Source organism: Apostichopus japonicus, chromosome 2 (assembly GCF_037975245.1).
Source record: "Apostichopus japonicus isolate 1M-3 chromosome 2, ASM3797524v1, whole genome shotgun sequence".
Taxonomy (NCBI): domain Eukaryota; kingdom Metazoa; phylum Echinodermata; class Holothuroidea; order Aspidochirotida; family Stichopodidae; genus Apostichopus; species Apostichopus japonicus.
In genome coordinates this window covers 6,622,291-6,632,433 of record NC_092562.1, presented here as the reverse complement: position 1 = coordinate 6,632,433, position 10,143 = coordinate 6,622,291, and positions in this window count along the sequence as shown.

The window sequence follows — 10,143 nt, the reverse complement described above, 5'->3', positions numbered from 1 at the left end:
GGAAACCATTTACATCGAGAACAGAATTATACTGAACTATATATATATATATATATATATATATATATATATATATATATATATATATATCACGAACAGGAATATATCACGAACAGGAAACTGGCAGAAACATCATTGGGGTTGATTCCCTGTTATTCAGATTAGATGAAAATATACATTATGATTTTATTACATATAATGCAGGAAGAGCATTTAGCGTGCTGTCCTGTAAGTATTATCGTGTCTAATTTACATAGTAATTACCGTACGTATTGTGACAGAGTCTCACAAGGAAGTATACATTGCAGACAGATGCTTACCTCGTTACGTATACTCCATCACAGAGAAAGTGGGATAGCTTTATCACTCATTCTGACAGAGAAATGGCGAAACCAGATTTCATAAGAACTCTCTTTAGCACAATAATTGACAGCAGCCTTCATCGGTATGTATGAGAGCAGTATAGGGTAACGTGCTGCAGTACGAGTACAACGTAATGAGTATACGAGTACAAGTTTGGGAACGTTGAGTACACATCCACGAGAGTGGGTATAGGCAACGGAACCGATCAACATGAGGCTTGTCATTAATAAAGCCATGCTGGCCATGGTAGCAGTCGTAGTTTAGGGAGGAGGGGGAGGGGTGGGGAGTTGAAATTGTTCGGTGCCACCCACTCAAATGAAATATGTCATGTCCAATAAACAATAGGCAAGAAGATACACAACGTTTTTACTTCTAGTATAATTTATTTAATATACGTCTTCTTCCAAGATTCTGCTGATTTAAAGATGACAAAAGTTCTGCTAATAATGAAAACTGCACAGCAGCTTCAGGGGGACCCCACACCGCCATGGCTTTACACCTCGCGCTCGCACCGTTGCCCCCCCCGGGAGCCAGCTTGCATCACCCGCATTCTGTGCCCCGCAAATATTGTTCTCATGTTGATGCGCCTCAATCCCATACCCCTTTCTAAATGTCTGTCGAGGCGACTGTTCATACTTTTTTTTTCTCTCTTTTTTTATTTCTCTTGCGACTATAACTTAACATAATATAGCACTCTAATGGTGACTTAGTGAAAATTCCTAGAAAAAACTAAAAAGTATTTATTTTAATACATTCTGAAGTTGTAAAAAATTATACCAAGGGTACCAATATTTCCTCCAAACACTGCTTTTCATATTACGCAACAAAATGTTTTTTTGTAATAGAAAATAGTCCCTCAGAAACAATAGTAACTTATTCTGCAGTGGAATTTCTTTCCGTACTTTGCAGTTGAAAATGAATTTCTTAACTAAAATTATAATCAAATTCAGCTCTCTGGCAATGTCCGCACCAAACAACACTGTCTTAATGTCTAGTACTATACCAATATCTATATTGTTTAACAAAGTTTGGAGATGATTCCAAAGCCTAGCTGAGAGTGGGCAATAATAGAACAAATGTTCAATTGTCTCAACATACCTATGACAAAAAGTACAAGTGTCATGAGTAATTGCTTTTATTAAATGCAAGTACTTATTGGACGGGATAATCCTCTGAAGCAGCCTATACTGAAACCACCTCAAATCAACATCACTAGAACACTTGCATGGCACTGAACAATAAAAAGACCAATCTTCCTCAGTAATATCGAGGGTACCACACCATTTCGTATAGGATTTCTGAATCAACTTCGAATCCTGTAGTAACTTGTTGTAAATATCTTTCGAACGGAACATACCATTGTAAAGCATTTTGTTAAAGTAGCAATTGTTTGGAAAAGCAATATCCATATTCCCATCCAGAGCAGGTCCATTCCAAAAAGTTTTAATGGAGTTAATAATACCATAATATTCTACAAAATTCGTGGAAACAAGATACTTTTGGATGAAATTGTCAAAACTATAAAACCTGCCATCAACTGTGACAAAATCGCAAACAAAACGGATACCTTTGTCATACCAGCGCTTGTAATACACTGGGCTGTTACCAATTTCAATCAGCCCATTATTCCAGAGAGGCAAAGTTAATATGGTCGCATCATCATTAATGGTAGATAACTCATCACGAATAAATATATACGTTATTTCGAAGAGATTTCTCCAAAAGGGGTTAGCAGACCTCAAACTAGCTAATTTTATATAGAAATCCCCATTGGTAAAAAACATGTCGGTGCAAATGTTATATTTACGTAAATAACAAGAGCTGAAGCTGAAATGATCACTTTTCAGAAGACGACCAAAAGTGCTTATTTTTAGTGCCTCGCAGTGTTTAGAAAAATCTATCATATTCAACCCTCCATCTGCATAACTGAGCTTTAATTGTTTACGGCTTATACGGTCTGGTTTATTTTTCCATACGAAACGGAAAAATAGAGAATTTACCCTATTTCTATACTCCAAGTCAGGCAGCGGAAGTGACATGATATAATAGTTGAAACATGGTAACATGAGAGACTTAACAATTGTAATACGACCAAGCGCTGTGAGATAACGCTTTTCCCACAATTTTATCACATTTGAAGCTTTATTCATTGCTTTATCGTAATTTTTTTTTAACCATGCTCCCCAAATCTGTATTGAAAACAATTCCTAAAAGAGTGAAATCTTCACCTGTGTTCCAACGAATAGCATACTTCTTATCAAGTGGAATGGAAAGCCCTCTCAAACTACCCAGTCCCACTAAAAGGGACTTGTCCAAATTCAATTTGAGACCAGACAAATCTCTGAAATAGTCAAGTTGTACCATAACCCTATTGAAAGAAGTACTATCACCATGCATGAAAAAGGTTGTATCGTCTGCGTATTGAACAGTTTTGAAAACCTGTCCCCCAATATCAATACCACGAATAGAATCATCACTGTTAACGAGGCTATTCAAAAGTTCAACAGAAAGAATAAATAAATAAGGGGACAGAGGGTCACCCTGTCTACAACCACGCTCAATGGGAAATTTTTCTGACAGAAAACCATTTACCAACACTGAGGAGTAATTATCACTATAGAAAGTATCAAACCATCTAATAATAGATGGCCCAAAGTTAAAGAGATTAAGAACTTTTCTAATGAAAGTAACTGATATACTGTCAAAGGCCTTTTCAAAATCAACCCCAAACAAAATACCTGGTGTATTATCTAACTCCAGGGAATGGATAATATCATACACTGTGCGAATACTGTCACCAATGTACCTACCACCAAGAAAGCCACTCTGGTCAGGAGAAATAATATTGGGCAATACTTTTTTCATACGATTAGCAATACAAGAAGATGCAATTTTATAGGGAACATTCAACAGAGATATTGGTCTACAATTATTTAAGTAATAACGTGGTTTGCCACCTTTCGGAATTAGGGTAATTACACCATGCTTTTGTGTCACAGAAAGATAGTTTTTATACCCAAAATTCAGTGACCGTAAAAGGAAGGGACCAATATCGTCCCAAAAACATTTGAAAAATTCAACGGAGAAACCATCAGAACCTGGCGACTTATTATTCTTCATATTCCTCAAAACTCCTGTAATTTCCTCATATGTCAGAGGCCCTTCCAGATCACTTGATTGATCAGTAGATAATTTCACAATTTTATCTGAGAACTTCTCATGGAGATCTTCATTTCTTAAAAAAGGCATCATGACATCTATAAAGTTGGCGATAAAAATTGAGCACATTCTTTTGAATTTGATCCTGGTCGTAAATATCATGGTCATCTGCATCTTTCAAGTGACTAATAGTTCTACTGACCTTATTTCTCTTCTCTAAATTGAGAAAAAACTTAGAAGGCTTCTCTCCATATTCCACCCAATCAACCCTAGCTCTTACCATACACCCATGAAGTCTTTTTTCACGTAACTTCTCCAACTCACGATTCAACTGATCGATATAATTCTTTGTGTCCTCACTCTCATTATAAAAAGGCTCAAAACGATTAATTTCCTCAATAAGATATTTTTCTCTACTGTTTTGGACCTTCTTCTTATAGGAGGAATAAGAAATTGATGCTCCCCTAATATTCAACAGCAGCATTTCAAAGAAAAGCTGATCATCAATAACAAACTGAATTTCCTTTCTTGGAATTGTATTTAAATTAGAGCGAATATATGGGAAGCATACATACTGATCAATCGTTGAGTCAATCACATCATTGACTTTCTTCAAGTAACCTTCATCATCAAGCAAAGAATTATTGAACTTCCAAATGCCCCTACCCATCCTAATTACATTGAAGTTAAAAGATGTAGTAATTAAAGAATGATCAGTTCTATAACCTGCTGTGATAGATGACTTCAACACCATGTTGAGTAAACCAGAAGAAATTAGGAAAAAATCTAATCGACTTTGCTTGACTGGATTTCTTTGACGCCAAGTAAACCTTCTCTCATTAGGATGCAAAACTCGCCACACATCAAACAATTCTAAATCACTCTGCATGTTTAATACTGCCTGTCTAGCTTTGGGATTATTAATATGAAGATAATTATAAGTATCAACATCAGGATCAACAACGAGATTCCAGTCCCCAACAATAATAATATGAGGGGTATTAAAATCCTCAATAACCTCCTGAATGTTGTTAAAAAAAATTGGAGTATCGTTATTAGGCCCATAAAGGACCACGAGAGTGAATGTAAGTCCTGCAGTCTCAATGACAACATACTTGGCTGCTTACTCAGTTCGAACTCACATAACGATTATTGCGCAAAAAGTAAATGTTGAAAAGATAACTATAACATTTCGAGGGACACACATTCTTATATTCCTTCAGTCTATGCTTTGATGTACCCTAACGTGTTAAGTATGGCTCGATTACTACTGTATGCAGGCGCGTATCCAGGGGGGGGGGCGTTGGGGGCGCGCGCCCCGGGTAAGAAAAAGAGGAGAGAAAAAAAGAGAGAAGAAAAAAAGGAAAAAAAGAGGGGGAAAAGAGGAAGAAGGAGAAGAAGAAAGGGAAAAGAAAAATAAGAAGGAGAGAAAAAGGAGAAAAGGAGGGAGTAGAAGATAAACGCCAAGACACCGGGAAGAGAAAGAGGAACAGTCATAATTAAAGCTCTGATCCCTATTATATACACAGGGTAGCCAGTGACGGATCGAGGATTTCTGAAGGGGCGTGCGCCTCAGCTTACCCCTTACACCGACAACTCCGTTTTTGACGTTTCCATTTTCCCTCTCTCACTAATGTAAATATATATATATATACTATATATAGTATATCATGACGCGTGTGTGTGCATGGACGCCTTACACAATTGTAAAATTGTGCTATGAAACCAACTGTGGCTGGTCTTGAACTCGGCCGAGTCGTCGGGGAACATGACTTCGGTAATAGCCCAGGATCTATTTGCGAACTGCATTAGACATATGTCTTTCGATGCAACACTGTCATGCAGAGTTAAAATGTTATACAGCGCGAACTGAATGCTAATTGTTACCCCACCCCTAGTACCATAATTCATACAATGAATCTAAAAATAAATTCCGCATGCGATTTGAGAATTGAGCACATTTCCTGTGAAGATCATGTAGTGGATCCAAAAGGATCCCCACAACCCTACGCCCACCCCTCTAATCGCTTCCCGATGAGTTACAAAACCAGACCCATCGTATACAAAAGTCTACTTGGATTATTTTTTTCCCTGATTTTTTTCTGTAGACGCCCATGCATTTCCCCAAACTAAATTTCTAAGCCCCGAGATCTAAAACTTAAGGAGGTATGGGAGCATCATTGGGTCTGGGAAATGTTGTTTCCGGCGATCTGGGAGGAGTATTTGCCAAAAATTTCTTGTACGCTACGCGCGAACCCATGGTCGCGCTCCGCTTAGATAGTATCAGAGAACAGGCACACGTCCCCACCATTATCCAAGACTGATCTGCGCCCATGCACCAATATGTTAACTGTGTCTGAAGTTTTGAAATTTCCCTGACAAACATTCCTAAACATGGAAGTTTTTCTGTATTGGCTGTCCATAGATGAAATTTTGTGCAACATTATGGGTATGTTTTGAAGTGAACTGATTTCACGAGAAGTGTGAATTTTCAAATTCTGAACGAATAATGGGCTTAAAACCTTGAAAAGTGGGGTGACGGGTATTGTGGGCCGCGACGTAGAATCACCTACAAAAACAATGATCCACAAGAGATGCGATAAGGTCGAACATGATGTGTGACTGGTGACAATCTTCAAAAAGGTTACGGATGGAGAAAAAAAATATTGCGAAAATACTTGGTTACTCAGGCAATAGTGAACATCTAGTTGGTCATTTTCAAGCCCGAGATGTGTCATTTCCGGTGATCTGGGGGGTGTCAAAACCAGAAATTTTCTTGTACGCTGCGCGCCAACCGATGGTGGCGCTCCGCTTAGATAGTAATTCGCGCCCCCCCTCCAGGGTTAGAAAATCCTGGATACGCCCCTGGTATGCATCTCATAGCCTTGTAAACTGCCTAGAAGAATTATCAGCTTTTACGTCATATCTACTGCAATTCAAATCACTCAAAATGGGAAAAGAAGAATTAAGAGTTGACATTTTACCTTGATTTCCTTCTTTTTTTTGGGGGGGGGGGAGCGAAAAGTTGTCTCGAACCGCCAAGACATAATATTATACGAGGATATGTACAGGTTCTGCACGATACGCGTTAGGCCTATACACATTTAAATGCAAATCGCTAACATAAATTCATTCGAAGTTCTCAGTTGAAATAGTGTTTATGTTACCTGGGGCATGTATACAAGAGGAAAATATCAAAACACATTTTCTTTTCTAACACCTACCGAACGTAGATTTTTTTCAAATCGTTTTTTCAAAACATTGCACAATGATTGGTTACCGATCGACTTATTCTAGTCTATAGCTTACTAATCACACAAATTATCCTACGTCGTTCTACTAAGAGAAAGCAAAGAAAGAAAAGAAAGACATCGTCCAGCTCGAGAATGCATGTGTTATTCCTAAACGGGGGACGCCATGATCAACCCTGAGAAGGACAAACGGCCCGCGTAATTTTTTTTCCTAGGAGGGTTAGGGGCAATTATCATATATAGGCGTATCCAAACCCTCGCGCATGCGTGTTACTCATACACACGCGTTACTCATTGATCGCTGTAATACACGTGTGGGCACTATGTACGCTGTACAAAGCAGTATATCTCCGCTGTACAGTTTTACACGTAATGCAGTTTGCTTTTTGGCCAAGGATTAACAAGTGAGAATTGAATAATATAAGTGATGAAACGCAGGCTAAAGAAATACAAATTAAAGCGCGATCAAATCGTCACTTCAATTACTAATTTTCTGGAGGTGTTGTGGCTAACGTAGGTGACAAATAGTCTGCGTATCGGCTGGTGATTTAATATCTGATAGTAATATCTGATAGAACTGATAGTTCATAAAAGCAGGCTTAATTTTGTATGTAGGCCTACTATATTAGTATCATGTATAGAATTTTAAAGTTAACCGTAACCTTAAAAGTTTACCGTGAAGCTAGAAATGCATGTAATGTAGGCTAGCAGATTAACATTAACCAAACCATTAAATTAATGTCCGTCGCGCACGTTGATGACAACATATGAAATCCGTACATTGTGTCTAAAATCTGGGTGTCAGTCGAATAGGTCTCCATCGCTGCATGAACGCATATGCAAAACTTGAATCGCGTCGCACACACTGTATGTACTATTACTAGCCACGAGTAACACGCATGCGCGAGGGTCTGGATACGCCTATATATGATAATTGCCCCTTACCCTCCTAGGAAAAAAAATACGCAAACGTGCCCGAAGTATGTAACCCTGAAAAGGACAAACGGCCACTTCGAAGTATACAAATAAACATGCAAGCGTTATTCCTAAACTGGAAACGCCATGGTCAACCCTGAAATGGACAAACGGCCAGTTCGAAGTATACCCAAAAAATGCATGTGTTATAGCTAGACGGGTAACGCCAATGGTCAACCCTGATAAAGGACGAACAGCCATTTCGAAGTATACCAAAAACATGTGTAAATATACGTAATGATTTACCAATGTTGCTCATGTTTTACCTCTTAAACTACGCCGGTTTTTCCTGTCATTGGAAAGCAAGATGTAACTCATTCAACTACTTAGCTAATGTAACATGAGATTTACTTCCAAGTACTAGTAACCATTCGGAACGAATAGCTTCATTTATTATGGTGAAACGGCTTCCTTTCGTCATGCAATTGTTAGTATATATTCTAATGTTATTTTATTCACTACTTGAATACCCAGATGCACTCCATTAACTTGGAGAGTATCATTAGAAGGAACAACAAACGGTTTGTCACTTAATTTATATGTGTTCTTACATAATGACATCAGCCAATATTAGTTCGTAAAAAATATATCATTTTAATGTTGAATGATGAGAAAACGTAAACAAATGTTAGCGTTCGCTATCCATGTTCGTTTGTTCTAGTCTTAGGCACAAAAATGACAAATTGTTATGAACTATGCTTTTTCCACGGGAAAGGATATTTGGCGACTGTTTTCTCCCTGGGAGAATTAAAATGTCTTCACGAATAATTATCTACCAGTCTTTACAGGACGTGATAGAGACATTTTCGTTTTCCCGGTATCGGCCAGGCTGACGTCCAAATAATGTACACACTGTGTACACGTTATACATGGCATGTTATAACGTTGCTCCAAATACGTATAATGTAGGCTAAAAATTGTGACTTCTCAACCGGCGCTTCGAATTTTTGCATCCAACTTAATACTTCAAAATTGCAGGGCCGGATCAAGGTTTTCAAAAAGGTGTGTGTGTGGAGGTGGGGTGGGGAGGGCATGGGGTTGCACCGAGGTCGTGGAAGCAGACTCCCATTTATGGGCGGTGGGGGCATACTCCCCCAGATTCAAAATGGACATGCAATGGTATACATTCTGAGGCATAGTTAGGCTGTAGATTAGGTCCATCAATAGATCTGTACACAATGTTGAAAATGGATGTAATTTCCCCTGTAATCTCTCCTTACTTGGGTGGAGGCACCATTGATTATCACTACAATGAAGTGTGTATGGAATGAAATGAAATCGGATATATAATAACTTTTACCAACCTCTCGAAAGGACACTGAGAAAAGACCTGGGGAAAGGAAGAACTTTACAAAGTAATTGTTAAGTTTCTCTTTATGACATAACGCGTTAATTAATACGGTTAGCACTTGTTCACCTCTGCTGACCTGAGAAGTCATACATTAAATCCCACACGACAAAAGCATTAGAATTTCTTGTTCATGAATATTGGATATTCGCCTAATATATGTTCAAGATGGGAATTCTTTGAAATAATTTGTCAGGGAAATCTTTATAAGGAGAAAAAAGTCATGGATCACATCTGAATAGACGATTACCGTTGAAGTGGGATTGTATAGCAGGAAATTAGCATTCGAACGAGGATATCACATGCTTCACTACTTATATATGTTTATTTTGGCCGAAACAGTGTACATATGGTAATTCACATTGTGATTCTGAAATTGTCAAAGTCGTATACGAAATTCGTTTTTGTCAAAAGCTGAATTTTCTTTTATATCGTATGTACACTGTACACGATAATGCGTAACATTCTAAAAAAGGTCAAAATATTGTAGAATCAAGGGAGTGATAGATGGACACCTTTTCTTACGGAAAAAAATCACTCTGTATGTAATAAAGTTGTCGCTGAACTTTAGACCGTTTTTGTATCACTTTACAAATCTCTTTTATTTTCTTGTGCGTCAAACCAGAGACCAATTACCTGTATCATTGATGATGATGATATCTTGTGTATAATGATCATAAACTAAGAAAGCAAAGATCCATAAAAGGAAAGCAAAAACAAACAACATTAACAATTAAAAAGGATGTTGAGTTAAGTGTATCAACTTTCCATTTCATATTAATTTATTACCTAACACGCCAAGTCTGAAACAAATTTCACCTTAATTGAAGTAAGAGCCTAGGCTATGCGAGTATACCATTGTAGCTTGTATCATTCTACGTAAACCTCCAACTGTGAGGTTTTCATTTGATGATATATTAAATCGGAAATGCATCAATGTCATGTCAGAAATCGATATAATGACGTAGAAACTAAGCTATGAAGTAACTGCACCTTGTGTCTACTGTGGGAAATCACACCGAATACCAAGAGTGTTCCCCATTTAAC